This window comes from Canis lupus, chromosome 32 (genome assembly GCF_048164855.1).
Source record: "Canis lupus baileyi chromosome 32, mCanLup2.hap1, whole genome shotgun sequence".
In the NCBI taxonomy this organism is placed as follows: Eukaryota; Metazoa; Chordata; class Mammalia; order Carnivora; family Canidae; genus Canis; species Canis lupus.
Window position 1 is genome coordinate 36,046,163 of NC_132869.1, and position 20,714 is coordinate 36,066,876.

The following is a 20,714-nucleotide window of genomic DNA, read 5'->3' on the forward strand; positions in this document are numbered from 1 at the left end:
CAATCCATGGTGCTCTTCCATGGAGCATTCCAAGGGCTCCAGTGAGCCTTTTATGTATTCGTTTTGCCTTGTCTTAATTCTCTTACTCTCACTTTCATCACCACTTGATTTTTCACCCCACTGTAACGTATGCATTTTGGTATGCCTTAAAGCAGTCCTTCAATGAAATAAAAAGAAAACACAGGTGTAATCAGAGAGGTGTTTTGGTTTTGGGGGTTTTTTGGTTTTTTTTTTTTTGGTCTTTGGCTTTGATTTTTGGTTTTTGGTTTGGTTTGGTTTTTGTTTTTGAGACAAGATTGGAAGCTTCTGGAGAGTAGGGACTGGCTTACCAGCTCCTGGATCCCAGAGCTGGGTGCCAGGTGAGTGCATCAGGTTGCTGTACGCTTTGGGCTCTCAGAGGTGAGAGGGGCCCGAAGGCGCCTTTCTCCCTCTGTTTCTCAAGTACTGACATGAACCACCAGCGATGTACAAGATGTTTCCACTAGGGCCCTGATGAATGTGGTTTGGTTTAATCATCACCTATTTATTTAATGTGTATTAGAAAAACACCTCGAATCATTTCCATCATGAATAAAATAACTTAAAATGAGGCTAAGCAGATACTTAAATTTCTCAACTTTAAGGGTCAATGTAAACAATATTCTTTATTAATCTTTTAAAAATTTTTAAGTGATCTCTACACCCAACATGGGGCTTGAACACACAACCCCAAGATCAAGCCTGAGCAGGCCAGGCGCCCCTAAACAAAATTATCTTTTTTTTTTTTTTTAATTCTTAAATAAATACGGTTTAGGTGATTTCTAGAGATGGCAAAACAGCGTTGGCAGTGGTACATAAAATCAGGAAGTTTGGCATAATATCAGGAAGTTTGGTGAACATGGATTCATTTTAACCCCTCATCTAACAAATGACCAAACAGAAGCCCAGAAAACCCTCATCCTGGGGTCCTATAGGAGTGAAGAGAGGCTTCCCCTTCTCATCAGGCCCCACACCGTGTGCTGAACCATTTTTATGTTTCCAAAATGCCTTCTGTCTTCTACTTACTTACTCCTTTTACCCCAGCCCTACAGGGCAGACAGAGCAGGAGTTATAGTTTCTCCCATTTTGTGGATGAACAAACTGAGCCCCAGCACGAGGAGGGGCCTGCCGTCACCCAGCCAGCTTTGGGGGGACCGGAGTTGGAATAGTTCTGGGCCTTCCCACCGTGTGTCAGGCACAGCCGGGTGGGGAGCCAGCTTCTGTGTTGAAATCCCCCAACCAATGGTAGAAAGTCGACCAGGGTGAAGACAAGCAGTCCCCTGGCCTGTCTCCCCCGGGAGCAGCCCGAGCCATACCTCACTGCAGAGTCCACCCTGCTCCACTTACGGGAAGGTACTGCTTTCCAGAGGATGTCCCCGCTTGCTCACTGGTGGGCTTGGTGGCTCTGCTCGGTGTGGACAGATGACCAAGGGGCAGTGAGTGCACCCTGCTGTGACCACCGCAGGCACGCGCCCTGTGTGGGACCCCCTGGCCACGAGTAACGAGACCACAGCATTTATTGGCCGTCTTTGCCTTGCTAGGCCCTGTGCTCACAGACGGACGCTCACGTTGAATGAGACACTGCCCTGGTCCCTGGAGACTCAGTCTCGGGAGGGAGGCACACGTGCACATTGCCAGAGAACCATGCAGTAAGTGCTGCAGTGGAGGAGTGCGCCAAGTGTTACGGAGGGGGGCCCAGCCCTGCCTCCCCGGGAGCAGAGAGGCTCCGCAGAGCAGGAGTCATCCAAACTGACCCGTGCCCTTGGGCAGGGCTTGCCAGGAGCAGAGGAGAAGGCACTCCCAACCAGGGGCCAGCCTGAGCAAAGGCCCAGAGGCGACCGGGAAGGGTCCTGTTTGGCTGGGGTACCCTGCAGAGGGAGGCCGTAGTGGAGACCAGCGACAAAGGGGAGTTGGACGCATTTGGAAGCTGGGGCCCACAGGAACCCATGAGTGGCCAGTGACACTCGCTTGCGTGGACCTGGAGACCAGCACCAGTGCAGTTGAGGTGAGAATGGCTGGGCTGGAAGCAGCCTTTAGGAGAATTCAGTGAGACCCCAAGTAAGTCCTCCTCTGGCTCGTAGTGAGTGCTCAGTATGTGAGGTGCTACCGTGGCCAGTGATGATGGCGGTGACTACTCAGTGGGTGGCTGTGTATGTACAGTGTGTCCCAGTGTGGACTTGAGTGTGTTTTTGAGACGGTCCATCTGGGTGGAGCACGGCACCACAGTGTGAGAATGCAAGCGCTGGTTTTACACGCCCTTGAGTGTGAGTCGACGTAGACAACATTTGGCTGAGGCTGCTGGTGGCTGGAAGGATGGGATGCGTGAGCCTGTCATTCTCTCTGGGTTGGAAAGGACCCTTGAGGTGTCATCCAGTTCGACGTGACCCTCATGTGGGAGTCCCATCTCCGACACCTGTGCCAAAGGGCCTTCCAATTTCATCAATTGCCTCCAGCGATGGGGAACTCACCCCTTGCAAATAATCCATTCTGTCATTGGACATCACTGGCTATTCGTTAGAAGCAAAAGCATCACCCCTGTGGAGTACCTGCCGAGTCACAAGACGCATCCCCATCTTTCTCTCCTTCTTCCCTTCCTTCCTTCCTTTTTTCATAGATATTTGCTGAGCACCTACTATTGCCAAGCACTGTTCTAAATCCTGGAAGGGCATCAGGGAAACAAGGCAGACACAGGCTTTGTCCTCACGGAGTTTACAATTTTGTTTACCTTATCTCCCAGTATCTCTGGACCTAGACATGGTGAGATTAGAATTGTACCCATTTAACGGATGGGGAAACTGAAGATGGCAGTGGTGATGGAGACAGCAAAGATGATAGAGGTCTGGAATGTGTCAGGGGCTTTATATACTTTATGGACTCTAATCTTCGCATCAGCCTTCTGGGGTGAGCACTATTAATATCATCCCTATGTCATACTTAAAAGAAACGGGCTTTAAGAAGCTGAGGCTAGAAACTGCATGCCCGGGGTCACACAGCCAGGAGGCGGCCCACCTGTCCTGCCTATGGAAAGAAGGCCTGACACTTGCCGGAGCAGCAGAGCTGAGACCCCGAACTGAAGCAGCTGGACTGAGACCCCAGGCCCTTTGCACACCGTTGGAAGATCATTCAGGAACCCTGGCAGCCTCCACTGTGAGCAAGCTCTCCACCCAGTGCCGTGTTCCCCCCGCCCTGCTTCACCGCAAGGGGACAGAAGTGGTGAGATCAGCCTCTCCCAGCAGTGGCGTATATGCACTGAAGCCATTCCTCATGATGTCCAAGAGTCATCACGGGCAGTGGGATGGACTCTGGATGGGGGCAAGGAGGGGGTTGGATGCCAAGGGCAGCCTGCAGATTCCTTTGCTCCAGAAATCCCTTTGGGCTTCTCCATCCTGAGCCTGGGAGCCTGGAGCACAGATTCCAGCAGCCCCTCTGCGGTGGGGCACAAGGAGTGCAAACGGGCTTCTCAGTGGCCGGTGACTCCTCCCTCTGTGCCCACCCCCTTCCTCAGCTCGGCCTCCAGTAAGGCAGGAGAGATGGACCCATGGACCTGGTCTCCGGTCCTGCCCCGGCTGCATCTTAGATGGTGACCTCCCCTCGCTCTCTGACTCTGTTATCTCATCCGATAAATGGGGATTAAGGAAGCCAGCTGCCTGGTTTAGATCAAGTAATCCCTGTCACGGCGCGCTGTAAGCCTGAAGCACCGTACCAAGGTTACACAGAATCACCAATGAACACAATCACCAGCATGAATAGTAATGGGGATGCACAGATCATCAGAATCTTTCAAAGGTACCATTCGCAGTGTTTTCCCCAGCCCGGACTCTTTAGGAACCACAGTCTCCAGGGCCCGAGCCCATAGACTGCATATCTCAAATATATAGTGTTACATTGGAATCACTCGAGAGGCCTTTTTTTTTTTTAAAGATTTTATTTTATTTATTTGATAGAGCGAGAGTATACAGGCAGGGGGAGCGGCAGGCAGAAGGAGAGGGGAAAGCAGGCTCCCCACTGAGCAGGGAGTCCCGACGACGACATGGGGCTCGATCCGAGGACCCTGGGATCATGACCTGAGCTGAAGGCAGACACTTAAATGACTGAGCCACCCAGGTGCCCCTCAAGGGGCTTTTTAAACATCAGACTAGTAGGTTCCTGGGTCTGCCCCAGAGATTCTAATTCGGTGCACCTGGGGGGTAGAGGGCTGGTGGGGGGGCGGGTCTCTGTTTCTCCTACAGTGTTAGTGGTTGAAGGTCACACCTGCCCAGAGTGGGGGGCACCACAGGACAAGTGGCGATGCCTAAGGACGCTTCCTCTGTGCTACACTAACCAAGGCTGCTCTCAGGGGGTGTCCAGAGTCCAGAGCATGCCACTGCTTGTGTAAAGGGACCTGGGTCTCTTCGGTACACCAGCCCAGGGCTTAGGAATCTCTAAACTTGAAGTGTTTTCATAGTTTCTTGTGTGCAACTTAATGTATCAAGAACCAGGACAGAAATGTCTTCGAGTAATTTTTTTAAAAGTTGGGTGCAGGGACGCCTGGGTGGCTCAGCGGTTTAGCACCTGCCTTCAGCCCAGGGTGTGATCCTGGAGACCCGGGATCGAGTCCCACGTCGGGCTCTCTGCATGGAGCCTGCTTCTCCTTCTGCCTCTCTCTGTGTCTCTCATGAATAAATAAATAAATAATCTTTTGGGAAAAAAAAGAATAAAAGTTGGGTGCATCAAGGTACGATTTCTATGCAATAAAAATCATCCTATACAGTGTACAGTGCCACGTATTTCAACAATGTCATAGGGAGTGTGGCCGCTAGCAGCTATGACATGGGACATTTCCATCGCCCCCTCCCCCAAACTCCGTCCTGCTGCTTTGTAGTCAGCCCCTTTTCCCACTTGCCACGGATCTGTGTTCTATCTTTATCATTTTGCCTTTTCCAGAATATCATATAAATGCAGTGTTTGTGTCTGGCTTGCTTGGCTCAGCATCACGTATTTGAGATTCATCCCTTCTTATCGCCGGGTAGGACTCCATTGTACGGATGGGCCACGATCCATCTTCCCGGGGTAATTTAATTGTCCCTAGCTTTCGTCCGGAAATGCTATCCAGCCAGAGATACAATTTGTTTGGTTCACATGCAGACCTTTCTGCTCTGGCTGCTTCAACAGTCAAAGTAGACTCATTCTTAAATTAGTTCCTACCTGCCTCTTTCGGAGAACATAGTTCCAGTGCGTACAAGAGTTACAAGAATCGTAATGAGGGGTGGCTGGGGAATAATTAGTACACCCTGCTTCCCTTCTGAAGGAGCAGCAGTGGGAATGAGGACTCAGAGTCGGCCAGATCTTCTGATTTCTGTTTTTTGGTTTTTTTTTTTAAGAAAAGGAGTCTGAATTTTTATATGAAGTATCTTGATTTTTTAAAAAATATTGGCAAGTAATTCAGAACGGTTTTAATCGCTATGCCCTTAAGCCCCACATCTGCAGGCCAGATTGAATCTGTAGGTCTCTGTCTTGTGGCCTGTGGCTTTTGCTTGTGCTAAGGCTAGGGATGCAAAGAGAAAGAATTTTTGTCTCTGAGCTGATCATATGCCAGTGGGAGAACCCAGACTTGCCGAGCGGTAATCATACACTGGGATAAGGTCCCCTGAGCCATGTAAAAAGATCTTTTGAGAAGATAGCATTTTGTACCCAGTACTCAGGACTGCCAGGAAAGACTCCCCACCCAAAGTGACCTTGAAGTGGGCCTTGATGAACGAGTAGGAGTTTGCCCATAGAGGGGACATGCCATTTGGAAGGGTCGGCCTGGGCCAGGGCTGTGGGCGCAGAGGAAGCTGGACCCTGCAGAGAATGGCAGGTCAGCAGGTGCGAGTGAGCGCTTTGGGCACTGTGGTTGATTTATTCTGAATTTCTTTCATGGACTTGACCCTGAAATATTGGTTTTTCAAATCAGGAAGTCGGCACTGCCCCAGATTGTTTTGCTCTTGTAACACATTCCACCAAAGACCCGACTGTCCACTGTCCCGGAAGTCTTGCCACGTCGTTTGATGGACAAGTTGTGGCGCCGTGTCCAACAGCTCGCCCCTTTCCCTCAGAGGCCCAGGGCCCTGGGGCTTTCTGGCCCTTTCTTCCAGATGTGCTTGGAGGCCCAAAGCCAGCTCCCAGGAGGGACTAAAGACCAAATTGCACAAAAATGGAAATAGCTGAGAAATGGCGCCAGTGGCCAGGGAGTTGGAAGGATGGTCACTAAGTCCTAAGGTTGGAGACACGGCGGGGGAACGCTCAGCGCCCTCACGTTCATATTCTGAGGCCGCTCTGGCGCCAGGTGTGAGGCAGCACGACCCTGGGCTTCCCCTGACATGTGGAGTGTGGTGTGGGCTGTGGGGGACATGGGCAGGAAGTGGGCAGGAGGGAGAGGGGCCTAGTCAGACCCCAGCGGGGCCCCGCCTCAGAGGATGACGGGTGCTGGTGAAGGAAGGGTGGCCCTCCTCCGGGTGACACAGAGCCTCTGTGGCTGCGGGGAAGGAGTGGCACCGTCCCCCCTCGCCCTCCACATCCACCTGGGCCCTCGTGTGGTTCACCTCCCGCAACTCTGGCATCTCAGTGGTTGCTCTGTACTGACGAGATCACAGCAAAGAGAGGCCTGAGGTGGGCGGCAGCGGTGTGCCACTCGTTCACTTAACCACTCAGCAAGTGTTTGTGAAGCTTCCAGGGTCCCTAAGGCCACCAGGGGATGCCACCATTCCAGGCCTGCTCCTTGCTCTGCAGAAGCCTACAGTCGGAGAGACCCTGGCCTCGCTGGGCTGGGGCTCTAACACAAAGTAGGCATAATACGGGCAGGACTAGGCTAGAAACATAAGGTGTTCTGAAGGCACAGGCAAGGAAGGCGTTGATCTGCCCAGGTGACCTAGAAAGGCTTCCGGGAGGAAGTGGCCTTGGGATCTTTTTAGGCAGCTCAGTTATCATTTGCCGAGTTGAACTTTGCAGGGGCAGCCTGGTCCCCTTCATCTGCTTCCCTAGCGCTGTTTACCTCCAGCCTCCCCCGCAGTGCAGCCAACTTGATTCGCCGTGTGTCGGATGTACTGCGGGTTCTAGGGGGCTCTGGGCCTTATTCAGCCTCCCCTTGGTACCTGCAGTGTCTCTCCCTGCCCCCAAACTGGAAACCCTGCAAGTGACCTTCTAGAAAGAGTGCCGAGACTCCTGCCCACCACCTGCAGGGTGCAGCAACATCAGCACTGGAGGGAGGGAGAAAGGGCGAGAAGGGGCCCCTTGATTTCCGTGGGCGCTTTCACGTACCAACCAGTGGTCAACATTCCGCAATAGCAGTACATGAACGTGATGACCAATATTGAGGGCTTTCTGCGCACCAAGCATGTTGCGTGCAGTATCTTACTTAACTCTCACGACAGCCACCACCAAGCCCTATGACTTGCTTGTTGAGCATACACCCAGTGGAGCTGGAAGGCTTGGGTTCAAATCTCTCCTCCACCTCCTCCCATCTGGGACCTTGGGCAAGTTACCGAACCTCTGTGCCCCAGTCTCCTCCCCTGTAATGAGAGGAAGTTTATGGCATCTACCACAGCCCTCAGTTGCTATGAGGATTAAATTAATATTTGCAAAATTCTTAGAATGGTGCCTAACACATAGCAGGTACGACACTGTGTCAAATACCTTACACATGAGTTCCGCTGCTTTGCCCAACTTGGATACAAAGAACCAAGAACAGCTGAATCAAGGGACGTTATAGCAGCTAAGCGTATTGAGCACATAGTGCATGCCGGGTAAGGTCAGGAGCATTCTACACGCATTTTCTCACTTAATCCTCTTGTGGTTTGAGGAAGCACCACTGACAGCTTGTGACAGTAGCTGGTTAGTGGTAGAGAAAGACCTCCACCCGGGGTGGGATGAGAACACAGGAGGGTAGGACCCCGCATGTCTCCCAGGAGGGCTGTGTGGTCCCCCTCCCATCGGGGCAAGGAGGCATGGATTGTAATCGGGGGCCACAGAGGTGCTATGACATTAACTAGCCTTCGCAGGTAAGAGCCCAGGGAGTGAGACCTACCGGGAGGTGCTGGGTGAGCCGTGGGATTGTGCTGGGGAATACTAAGTAGGTCTTGACGTTTTGTGAAGTTGTTGCCTCCTAAGGTGGTCTGGCCCACATCGGAAGTTCTGGAGTAGTCAATGTCTGAGAATAGCATTTAGGTCAGAAACACAGGAGGGTAATTGGAAAGGCTCCATGCATGGCCACCATGTACAGTTGTGCACGTTGTGCCTTGCACAAGGGCACCTGGCAGAGGAGCCGGTCCAGTTCATGTTTCACTCACCAAGCTGTGGGCTCTGATCTAGGTCCGCAGCTGCCTAGAGGAAGGAGCACCGTTTTCTATTTTTGCAAAAGTGTCCTATGGACTGGGATGGTCTTGACTCCATGGGAGGGGTGAGTAGAGAGATTTTATCTGCAGAGATGAGCCCGGGACCATGTTGATGGAAGGCTGAGCATCGAGCAACCTCTAGGGCTTCCTGACGTGCTCATGAAGGGGATGGGGACCAGCAGAAGTGTCAGTGACCAGAGCAGCCCCTGTGGGAACAGATCGGGAAGGTTTGGCTGCAACTGAAGAAGATGCTAACCCTGTGACGCTCACCCCAACTCACTGCGGAGTCAGGAAGGTTAGGCTCTCTTGAGCCAAGTGTGTGTGTGTGTGTGTGTGTGTGTGTGTCATGTGTGTCACTACCATGAGAGAAAGGAAAAAGAGTACTTCAAAATGCACAAATCCCAACGGACAGTGGGAGGGTATCTACCAGAGACACCACCACCCTTTTGGAGCTGCCTGGTGACCATGTTTTGTCACCTGCTTTGCCATAGTGTTAGAAGGGAGATGGAAGGGTGCTGGTGTTTGTTTGCTCATCGCCCACCAGGGCCGTGCCAGATGTTTTATACACATGACTTCATTTCCCCTCCACCCCTCTTCCTCATGATTTGTGCAGCAATGACAACTTCCAGTGGAATTAAAAAAAGGGGGGGTGAAGGGGATCTCCTTTCAAGACTTCACAGCTTGCTGGACTTTGGACGTGCCGTGCGGGTTTGGCTGTATAGCAATAGGCAGCATGAATCAGACTCTTGTTCCCCGCCCCCCACCACGATCATCGCTGTTACCATCCCCCTCACCACCACCACCATCCATGCGACTTTTCCAGCAAGCACACAGGAAGAAGAGGCAGATGCCTCAGCCTACCCCAAGGAACTCTGCTGGGAGAGGAGAGAAAACCTGGAAGGGGAATGGAGGTTCTCTTCGCCCTGTAGTGGAGGCCTGGGCTGGGTGGTGTCCGGGGCCCCCTCAATCTCTGGGTTTCTTGACCGTGGGGGCAGAGCCTCTGAGACATAGAGACCTCATGGAGACAGGACTTAGGCTATGTCCAAAGACTCAGACATCTGTTACCCCCTGCCCTTTCTTCTATCCACTGGGATGCTTTGGGCTGCAAGTAGCAAAAAAGATCAACCAAGAATGACTCAAGCTGTAGGCATGTTTCTGTTTTATCAAAAAAGAGGCCTAGAGAGAAGAGGACCAGTAACCAAATAGGGACTGCAACAAGGCAATGCTCCCGGTGCTCAGGGAGGCTGAGTCCCAGGGACTGGGTGGTCAGGGACCCACTGGGGCCAATTCATTAACGTCTTGAAGCCAGCACCCCACAGTGGAGAAAGTCCTGATGCGCCTGCACGAGGAGAGCCCCTTCTCTTAAGCTGCCAAAGATGACTGTTGGCCCTTCTCGTTGCCGGAGTGGGTTCTCCGTTGATTGCTAGAAATAGACTGTGTTGCTGTCGGTAATAGGAGGCAAGAGAGTGACCAGCAGGCAGGCTTCAGTCTCCCAGGGGCAGCCCCATGACCAGGCATGGGAAGCCTGGAATGATGTTTCCGATCTGCAAGTGCACGGAATCGCTTGGGTTATCTTGTCTGCTCAAGCCTGGCCTGTGGTTAGTGAGGAGAGCTCTCTTACTCTGCCCCCTGCCCCCCCCCGCCCCCGCCTCTGCAGCCTCCTCTTCACTGTGAAGGGACCAGCGGCACCTTCCCCAACGCCAGCCGGCGCTCTGTGACCCCAGGGGGCGCTAGTCACACGGCCAAGTGTGCAGTGCACAGCCTTCATGGCCTTCCATGGCGGCCCTGACAACTTGCATGTGCAGAGAAGAGACAGATGCTTTATTTTTCTCCAAAGCTGATCTGATGTCATTCAGAAGCCCCCCTCACAGAGTCACGGTGATAAAACACTCATCCCAGTTCAGTGGGGTCAGTCTGACTCAGTCATTCAAATAGTCTGGTGATGTAAAGGCTCAGCCTCTTTGGGGTAATTTGGCTTCTGTTTGAAGGATTACAAAGGGCTCATCTTTCAGAGCTCCTCCCCCTCTGGCTCTTTTTTCAAAATAACATCTGTGGATACCCGTGGCCGAAGCTTATGTGACCTCAAGTGTCAGAGGAAGGAGGGCCTCTGGCTCTGTGCTGGTCCTTACACATGTCCTGGCTGATGTCCACCGAGGTGTGGCTGGTCTGACCTGTCCTGGAGCATTCTTTGGGGACCTTCTACTGAACTGTGCAGCTGACACTCGGGGTCCACTTTTTTCTTGGCCCTAATGGCAGGGTCCATTCCCAGCTGAGCTTTTTTGTCTCATATCCATCTTGTCACCAGCCTCTGATATAGTTGGCTTGTCCCTCGCGGTGGCAACTCCTTGGTGGCCTGTGGCTCTTAGACCTCACATGTCCTCCCTCAGCGGTGTGTAGGGACCGACTCCTGGATCCTCTCCGCCAGCCAAGAGCTGAAGGGAGCTCAGGGAGCTCAGGTTTGCACACCCAGCCACTGTTTGGCCATTCCCCTTCACCATCATAATCCTGTGAGGCCACAGCTTGTTGGAATAGGGGCCTTCTTCCAGAACCCTTTTTCTTTTTAAGTAGGCTCCATGCCCAGTGTGGAGCCTAACACAGGGCTGGAAGTCATGACCATATGATTAAGACCTGAGCTGAGATCAAGAGTTGGACGCTCAACCGACTAAGCCACCCAGCTGCCCCTCCTTCTGGAATCCTAACCAAGAAATTGGAGGGAAACCCCTCCACCTACCAAGCACATTGCTCCTGAGATCTTGGCTCAAAGTATGAGCTTCAGGACACATACTTGAACGTGAACTTCCCCTCTGGTTTCCCTGCACGTCTTCCGTCTCCATCTGTGAGGAGTGGGCTTTCCCCTTTCCCTGGTGTCTCACCAGAGTCAGCCAAGGGAGACTCTTCACTTGCTAACAAGGAGATGGGATCCAGAAAAGCCTCTTAAGTCTGCCTCTTAAGACTGTTGTGTAGCTGCAAAATCCTATTCTGGATGTCAGAACCTGCTTTTTTTCTTTTATTATTATTCTTGCTTTAACCTAAGCCTCTCTGGATAAATAGATGCCAATAAGAGGGAGAGGGGAAGGTCACAATTAGCAAATGCAGAGGAGTGAAGCACACTTGCGTATCTAAAAAGTAAAAATGATCCTTTTTATGCTTCGTTCTGTCCTCTTCTCCATACCCTTCCCTGGGCTTATGGCTTCTGCCTCTGTCCCCAACTGCTGGCTCCCAGTAGCTCACATTTAAACCCTCCAAGGAAGGAGCTGAGTAGTTGAGCCAATTGCCATTGAATGTGGGTCTTCCCTACTGTGCAGAGCTCTGCAGCTGAGCTGGAGGTCCCTGTGGGACCCCACGTGGCCACCTTGATGAGGCTGTCGCTCGTGAGTTTGGGCAGCAATGGCTGTCGTAGGGGAATCGTTGGCCAAAGATCCAGGAAGATTCCCCTTTCCTTGCCGGTGCTTAAAATAATTAGTAGATTTTTTTTTTTTTAATATGAGGCAATGAGTGAAAGGTAGAGAACATCATGAGACAGTCATCAGTCAGATGGTTTTTTAAACAAAACCCTTTTTATTTTCTCGGTGACATTAAGTTTAATCAAAAAGTTTCCACTCTAGTTTCTAGACCTTTAGCTGATGAAGTTTTTCCAGTGTCTTGAAGGAAATGGTGACTCCTACACACACACGTGTATGCACACGCTCGCACACACATCACCAGGGGGATAGCGGAGAGTGAACAATACAAAGAGTTTATCTCCAAATAAGCTGTGTGCATGAGGCCTGGTGTCCGCTTCTCTGTGGGCAAGCTGATGTCTATGCCCAAGATGGTTAACAGTGACAAAAAGGTCTTCAGCTTTCAGGGCCTCTGGGTGGCTCCGTCGGTTAAGCACCTGACTTTGGCTCAGTTCATAGTCTCAGCCTCAATCCTAGGACTGAGCTTCAGGAAGCCTGCTTCTCCCTCTCACTCTGCCCCGCCCCCTTGCTCATGCTCACGTTCTCACTCTTTCCCACTCAAATAAATAAATAAAATCTTTCTTTAAGAAAGGTCTTCAGCTTTCCCTTTCTCACTTGGGGCACTGAGAGATGGGTCGGCTTCCTCTGCTCTCTGAGACACTAGTACGTAGCATACAGACCATCCAGCTCTTCCATGGCCTCTGCTGATTGCAGTCTCAGGAAGGGGGACACCCAAGCCAAGTGACCAGGTCCCCCTCCCCCACAACACTTTATCAGCCCATCTTTGCACTGCCAGGTGACAGGGAGCCAAAGTCTTGTTCTGGGAGATGGTCCTAGGCCTCCTGGCCACAGGACCAACAAATGAAAGAACTCCTCAGCAGGACACAAGGAAAGCTCATGGGACTCCCTGCCACGGGCAGCTCTGAATGCCCCCTTTCCAGAAAGCACATGGCACATTGTTTTCCTTGACAGGAGCAGCATCTACCGTGCTGGGTCTGACCACACACATATGAGCCTTAAAGTGCACTGGCTTGGGGACGCCTGGGTGAGCAGATCCCACCAGCCATGGGGAAGGACCCCTGCAATGAGGGTGCGCCCACTGTGTGCCAGGGACTGGACCGGGCTCGCTGCACTTGGGATCACAAATCATCCTAAGTATCAGGCAGGGCGTTTCACAGGTGAAGAGCCTGGGGTGTCTCCCCAGCCCGGCCTTTAGCCTCAACTACCAAGCAACCTTTAAAAAAAATTGCTTCGCCTCGCCTAGCAAGAGACCAGAGGACCTCGGAGGCAGGTGTGAGAAGTAGAGAATACACAGAAAAAGAGAATCGGGCTGAGAACCAGAAGTCTTGCGTGGATTTCTGCGAGCCTTTATTAAGCACTTACTGCATGCCGGGCCTTGCGGAGTAAAGCCCTCGAGGAACACGTTAGGCCAACTCTTGGATTGACTCGCCCTACAGAAGGATGACAGTCAAGGACCAATGACATGACCTCAAGTAATTTTTAAGGAACAAGTGGATTTATAGAATAACTTGTATGACAGTTCACACAGCTCTCCACACACGTCACTATTTCACGGGGATCTCACGACTGTCCTAGGGAAAAGGTATGAATTCTATCCATTTCACAGATGGAGACGCTGAGACTCGGAAAAGCAAAGAGATTTATGAAAGGTCACAGAACTAAGGTCTCAGAGGGCACAGCGCTCCTTGCACCACAGCTCAGGGATTTCTTGAATCAGACACTGGAGGTTGGGCCCATGGGTCTGTGCTTTAGCCAGCCCTCACTCGAGTTTGGGAAGCGCGGATCTAGAGCACTGGTTCTCGATTTCAACATATCTGCAGATCACCCGGGATCTTGCAGAACTGGGTTCTGCTTCAGCCCTGAGTGGGGCCCGGGAATCTGCATTTCTGATCAGCTCCCAGAGGACCACTGAATAGCAGGAATGCCCGGGGGAATGCTTGCTTCAAATGCAGATTCCCTGGTCCACTCCCAGAGAGTGTGACCCTACAGGCCTGCAGCAGAGTCCTGCAAGATGAATTCCCGCAGATAACCCCGGTGAATCTGAGACAGGTGGCCTGCGGCTCATCCTCTGAGGATCCCTTCTCTGGAGCTCAGGCTTGCAGACATCCACCCCAGCCTCCTTTTCAAAGGTTTTCCTCCTCCATTCCCCCTCTCCACTGGCCCTGAACCACCCATCTGATCCCTTGCCAAACTGTGGGTTAAGGGGTGTGAGTGGGAGGCCATCCCTGAGCCAGTGGGGCCCTCGGTTCCTCAAAATAGGTCAGAAGTCTGGCACAGACCAGGCTCAGTGGCTGCAAATAGAAACCATCTGCTGGGCCTGTGCTTTGAGCTCCACTGCTCCTCCCTCACTGGGCAGAGGAATATAGAACTCGGAACCCCAGTGGTGAGTGGGTGCTTCTCTGGGCGGGGCCTGCCCACCCCAGACCCTCCCAGTGGGCCTGCCTCTAGAGGAAATGAGCAGCCCCATTTTGTACACCCCCATCTTTTCACCCCTCCTCACCCCTCACCAGTGGGAGTCTTGCAGTGTGGATCGGCCATCACATCACCTTGCTGTGTGATCTTGGACAAATCCCTCTCCCTTTCTGGGCCTTAATCTATGAAACAGACTGGATTTTAGTGGACCCAAGGGTGCTTCTCCCGGCTTTCTGCCCAGGTCGAACCTTACAGGTTGGGATTGGATCCTGCAGATCTCCATGAGGGGATGGGCAAGGTTTGTGATCCTGGAGGGCCAACGGGGCTCTGGGAGGCTTTGAGGGGAAGTGACAAGGTCACTCTTCCTTATTCCTCTCTTCATCCCCTTGCTCATTCGTGCATTTACAAAACACTTATCGATACTGTCTTAAGTCTAATGGTAAGCCCCGGGAAAACGAGGAAGAGTGAGACTCAGTCCCCACCCTCAGTAACATCCAGTGTGATTGGGGAGCAAAGATGTAATGTAGAGCCCCTGGTGTCAGACCTGAGTTCAGATCCAGCTCCTCCACTCACGTGATCTTAGCCAGCCTAGGAGCACCTGCCAGTGGGGATTCTTGTATCTTCTCCTAGGATCGTTATAAGGATTACGGGACGTAATGGACATTAAATGCTTGGCTCATAGCAAGCACTTAAACATTGGCTTCTGTTATTAGTGTGCTGAGCCAGGCAAAGGAGAGGACAAGACAGAGCCTGGGGGCTTCAGGAAAGACTTCCCAGCCCCGGAACCATCTTGAGGGAGGGGGGAGTTCTCCTGAAGAGCTTGAAGCAGCGCAGCCAGCAGCCTTCTCCTCACATGTCCAGTCCTGCTCAGCAGAACAGGAAAGACTGCAGGGATTCGGGGCAGAAGCTTGTTCCTGGAATAGACTTCATGTCTGGCTGGACGTGCGTTGGGTGATGGGCAGCAGACAGCATCCTGGGAGCTGGGAGCTGGATCCTCCCATCTGCAGGCTGTTGAGAAGGTGGCAACCCAACCATGCTCACTCCCACTTTGATCTGCTCTGATAACATAAAAGAGACAGGACAGGGCTGGGAGGGATCCCATTTCATGGCGGAGAAAGGCTTGCACGCAAGAGGCTCTGGGAGTTGGTGGGAGCGCTGGCCTGGAACCCAGGCATTGCACGTTTGCTGGGGGTGGAGAGAAAGTCATTGGGGTGACTCCAGATCATGGCCTTCCTCGGTGCCCCTGCATCCTGGCTGGGAACGACCGGGTGTGGAGGTTCAGTTGGATTAGTCTCTCCCAGGATGTGACTTTTGGGAGCTAATCGATATCCTACTGGCGCTGTCTAATCGAATTTTTGGCAGTGATGAGAATGCTTTGTAATCTGTACTCTGCAGTATGGCAGCCACTAACCACACATGGCTAGTGAGCACCTAAAATGCGCTTGGTCTAACTAAGGAACTGAACTCTTAATTTGATTTCATGTTAATTGATTAGTCACGTGTAGTTAGTAGCTGCCATGGGGGACAGTGCAGCTTTGGCCTTCTCCTAGGTGCAGGGAGGGGCTCGAGCAGATATTCGCAAAAGCTTATGTCCACAAATATGTGCCCTCATGACATGCTCCTTGGAGGGTTCCAATGTGTAGTCAGGTTAGGGAATCACCAGACCAGGGGTCTGAGAGATACGGTCCCAAGGGAAGAGGCAAATATCCCAGTGTGCGCAGCCTCGCGCCATCCATTGCTCTGTCTGCCTGTGGCCTCTTAGCTCTTTTTCTGTCATCTTATTTCCACTGTGGCTTGATTCTGCACCAGCTGTACATTCAGTGATGCCACAGTCATGGTGGGAGTATTTGCAGCAGGGAAACTGTTAAATGCTGCAAACCGGAGCACCCCTCCCTCCCTGGCTGATAACCAGTTACCAGCATACCCTTGCCCTAGACCCACCGGCAGGTACGTTGAGTCTTCACCATATACCAAGCACTGTTTTAGGCATTGCTGATACCGCAGTAAATAGGAGAGACTGAAATCCCTGCCCTCCTGGAGCTGACATTCTAGAAGAGAAGAGCACAACGGGATACGTAAAAATACGTCATGTGGTTGATAATGACACGTGCCTGAGGAAGGTCTCATGGAGAGGTCACCGCTGAGGAAAGACCTACAGGAAGTGAGAAAAGCTCTACAAGAAGGGGGAACAGCATCCTCATGAGCAGGTCATGTCACAGTCAAAGGGGGCTGAGTCTCCAATGGGTTCGGGGCCTCATCCCAGGTTGGCCTGGCTGGGGCGGGGCCAACGTGCGAATGTAGGTCACCTGGCAGCAGAGCCCTCCCTGCTGAGCACTGCCATGCTGCTGAGCTGTGAACCCCGGCCTCGGGGGGGAACAGGGTCAGTGAGTCAGCCTCCCCCCGGCCTCTGCCTCTGCTGACATTGGGTGTGCCACGGGGAGTAGAGGATTCAGGGGCAAACCCTGTGGAACTCCCTGGAGGGCCGGACCCAGCGGATGCAGCAGTCAGACAGCGTGTCAGAGACAACGTGTACGGCCCAGCTTGCCATACTGGTGATTGCTTGCATGGCCACAGAATCTTCTCAGGGATCCTGAAAGCCAACGAGAACCCGGTGTCTTGGGCTAGACCACAAAATGGCAGAGCTGGGCAGTGGGCCGTTAGGCGTACACACGTCTTATGGCAGAAGGAGGGATTGCTTGATGGCCTGTAGTAGTTGAGAGGTTGAACCACCTGGAATGCAGGTTTCTGGCATCTTCCTCATATCAGAGGTTCTCAAACTGGGTTCCACAATGTTGTCGCAGACCGTTGCACAAATGTGCTCCCAGCTGCCTTCTCGACTTGAATACAAGCATCTCCAACTTGGCCTGTTGATACTTTGGAGGTCTGAATAGTGCTCTGTGTGAGAAAGGGGACTCCCACTAAAGGAAAGAGACCATTGCCCTTCATTTCACAGAGAAAGAAACAGAGGGTAGGGTCGGTCAGTATCACCGCCAGGCCTAGTGCGCCTCTCAGGATGCCAAGCAGCAGTCACTTCTGCTCCCTCCCGTTTGGGGGCATGCGCTGTGTCCCTCCCATGTGTCCAGCCCCCCTGGGTTCAGGAAAGCAGAGCTGGTTCCAAGAAGGAGGAGGACCAGGTGACCGGCAGTCCCTCAGAGACCCCGAATGTTGTGGTCAAACGAGATGAGGATACTGATAATAGGTCCGCCCTTCATTTCAGTGGCACGCCGTTCGCAGAGCACGTCTCCCCTGTGTTCTCAGGTCCCGTCCTCAGAGATTCAGGACCGAGGTGCGGTTGATGCCCACGTTTGCACCAAGGAGGACCCTGAGCCCAAAAAAGGAAGGTGGCTTGACCCCCGTCACAGAGCCAGCGATTCCAACAAGACGGAAAAGGTCAGCCCGTGGACAGAAAGGGGCTCTCCCACGGATCCTGGTTGGCTGTCCAGCCGCCGCCAGCGTGGGTCCCAGGGGCCTCCTGGCTCACAGCTCTCCCCCGAGGACATAGCCACGAGCTCCCCCCTCACCTGAGTCAGAGTCAAGGCAAAAAAAAAAAACAAAAAAACTGCCCTCATACATTTTTTGTGTTCCAGTTAAAGGACTGAATTTTAGTCATCATCATCTAGAAAATGCACCCGCTGGCCACAATAAATCATTTTTAGGATCGGAGGACAGGATACAATTTGCTTCCATGTGGAGTGTACATAGTGATTATCTCAGAGGAGAAAAAAGGCTGCCTCCATTTCTTAAGAGGCTATAAGGGCCATTCAGCTGCGAAATGAATGCTTCTTCCTTCCGGGCCCTCCCCCTCTCCGAGGGAGACCAGGATGGCGCGGGGCCCAGGGAGAGGCCGCCAGGGAGCAGGCCCAGCAGCTGCGCACATCTGGAGGCCAGAGCCTCACCCTCCCTCCTCCTGACCCTCAGCCCAGCCCAGCACCCCCCGCCCCCCGCCACCTCCTCCTGGCAGATCCTAGCCTGCCCAAGCAAACACTTAATTGAGGTTAGAGCTTCTCCTTGACAAGAGAAGAGGAGAGAGTGGAACTAGCGTTTGGCAAGCACCCACCCTGTGCCAGACACCTTGCCAGGCAGGTACTTCGTACTTGGTCGCTTCATTGCATCCAGTGAGCTGGGTGACATTCTTTGCATTTTATGGATAGATAAATTAATGCTCCGAGAGGTTGAGTAACTAGTCTAAAGTCACACAGTTAACAAATAACAGGATGGTAACCCTTGGATTCTAACTCCCTAACTCTGCCTACTGTATAGTTCCTTTGCAGTTTTGTGTAGTGCCCTGTGTTAGATGGAGCAAGTGTGAAGGGATATAAGTTTAGGGAGAGGCCAAAGGAAGAGAAGATGTGTGTTCTACTGGAAAGAACAGTAGACTCAGAGTCAAAAGTTCTTGGCTGGTCTTGGCTCGCCCATGTTCGTGGCTTGTGACTTGGGGCTAATCCCTTAACACCTCTGAGCCTCAGATTAGTCACATAAATACTATGTCTTTTCAGTGAGGTTACAGTATCTGCCCAGCTCTGTGCATTGGTCAGCTGGGGCGGAGGGAGGGGAACAAGGTGGTGTCCAGACTGGGTTATGGCTATGACACGGGTGGGCTTCTTGGGGCGGTTCTGCGGGCACTGGTCCCCTTGCTGACACTGTCCGCAGCAGGGATGCACTGAGCCCTAGCCTGAGAGCTGTGCTGAATTCAAAGGCCTTGGGCTCCCAGTGACAAGGAGCCCAGAGGACATGAGGCCACATGACTACAAGGAAGGGTGTGGACCCAGAAGCACTAGTGGGGGAGGGTAAGGACCAGGCCTGGCGTGGGTGCAGTGGTGTGGGGGCCGAAGGGGCCGGATGGTCAGGTAACTCATAAGCTAGGAACAGGAGCAGGGAAACACAACCTAAAGCTTAGAATAAGTTGCACTCATCAGCTCTCGGATTCCCTAGGGGAGATGCAGGTGCCACGAGAGCAATTGACTTCAGGGTCACAGCAGCCCAGCCGGCATGGCATCGCGCTCCCCGTTTTACTGAAAAGGGAGCGTCATGGCCACGGTGACAGGACTAGGACCCTGCTGGACACTCTGACCCCAGCACCCCTTTCTATTACAACACAATGCCTTTCATGGAGGAGCTCTGTGATCTCATCTGGGGGCCGGAAGACCAGCTAGTCTCATCCATTATCCCACACCATCCTGATCAGAGGCCACCCACCAGAGCCTTGAACCCCTCCAGGGATGGGAAGCTCATTACCTCTCAAGGCAGCTTCCTTTCCCACCTCAGGCAGCATTAACGATTAAGAAAGTCCTCCCTTTCAGAGAGCTCAAATGTGCCTCAATCTGTGCGGATTGCTCCTGAAAGGCTCAGAGAGAGCATGTGTGTCCTGCCCTCATTAGAATTAGCTGGAGGAATCCAAGGATCGAGGCTATGCTCGGGGGCAAGGGGTAAAAGGCAAAGGGCCAGATTCTAGGTCATCTCTTGGCTGTCACACTGACTTCCCTTTGAGGTCTGGGCAGCTCCTCCATCCCAGCCTCTGGCAGAAGAGGGAGGAGTGTTTTCATGCAGGCAGCTGACCTCAGAGTGAAGTCATGCCCTCAGGACTGCGGGTGGAAGGTCAGCCCTCTGGGGCCTGCCTTGGTCCGCAGTGTGTGTCGGTGCCCCCATCTGGCCTCCCAGGCCTTCCAGCCTCCTGTCCACTGCCCTCCAGAACGAACCCTCAGCACACCCAGCCAGTCCCTCACTGCCACCGGTCGGACCAGGTCCCCGTCCCTCATTCCCTCTGCCTTCTCTCCATCCTTGCCCCACCAGAGCCAAGCGATGAAGAACAGGGCCGTCTTTAACCTGAATCGAATCAAAGCTTTATACCTGATTCCGCAAGTTTACAGGGAATCCAGGAATGACTTTGAAGCTGTCACAAAGCAACATGAGACAGATCGCTGGAATGTTTTATAACACAGCCGACTTGGTGTCTTCAAAAAGTCAATACCACTAAAAAAAAAAAAGGAAAGAAAGAAAACAAAAAAAGATGATGGGAATGCTTTAGATGAAAAGGAGGCAAAAGAGAGATCACCACTAAGTGACACACATGGGAGCAATGTGGCTCCCCAGCCTGGTTGCTCACAATATGGAATAGTTGTAAAAGGCATTTTGGAGCATTTTGAGTAGGGGCTGGGTCTTGGAGGGTATTGTGGAATTGTTAATTTTCTTAGACGGGATAATGGTAATGTGCTCATGTAGGAAATTGCCCTCATTTGTAGGAAATGCATGCAGACATAACAAGGGGACAAGAGTCATGTTTGCAATCTCCTTTCAACTGATTCCACAAAAGAAAAAAAAAAGGCAGACACGTGCAAGCACGCACGCGCACGCACAGAGAGAAAAAGAAACATGGCAAAATGTTCATGATAATTAACTAAGTGATGGGTGGTTATTGAACCATTCTCCCAACAACATGTATTGAAATCTTTCATAATAAAAGCTTTGAGGGACACCT

General features: G+C 52.3%; 1 protein-coding gene and 1 long non-coding RNA gene across 6 annotated transcripts in view; one reads left to right on the plus strand and one right to left on the minus strand.

The window, feature by feature from the left end:
* The window catches only part of CORO2B (coronin 2B), a 134,326-nt gene that overhangs the window by 41,815 nt on the left and 71,797 nt on the right, over positions 1-20,714 (plus strand). The gene's annotated exons all lie outside the window — the stretch shown is intronic.
* On the minus strand, positions 14,272-19,265 carry LOC140623193 (uncharacterized). Its single transcript, XR_012022857.1, has 3 exons — positions 18,311-19,265; positions 16,181-16,287; positions 14,272-15,297 (listed from the first exon to the last, which is right to left on the minus strand). It is a non-coding gene; the product is annotated as an uncharacterized lncRNA (long non-coding RNA).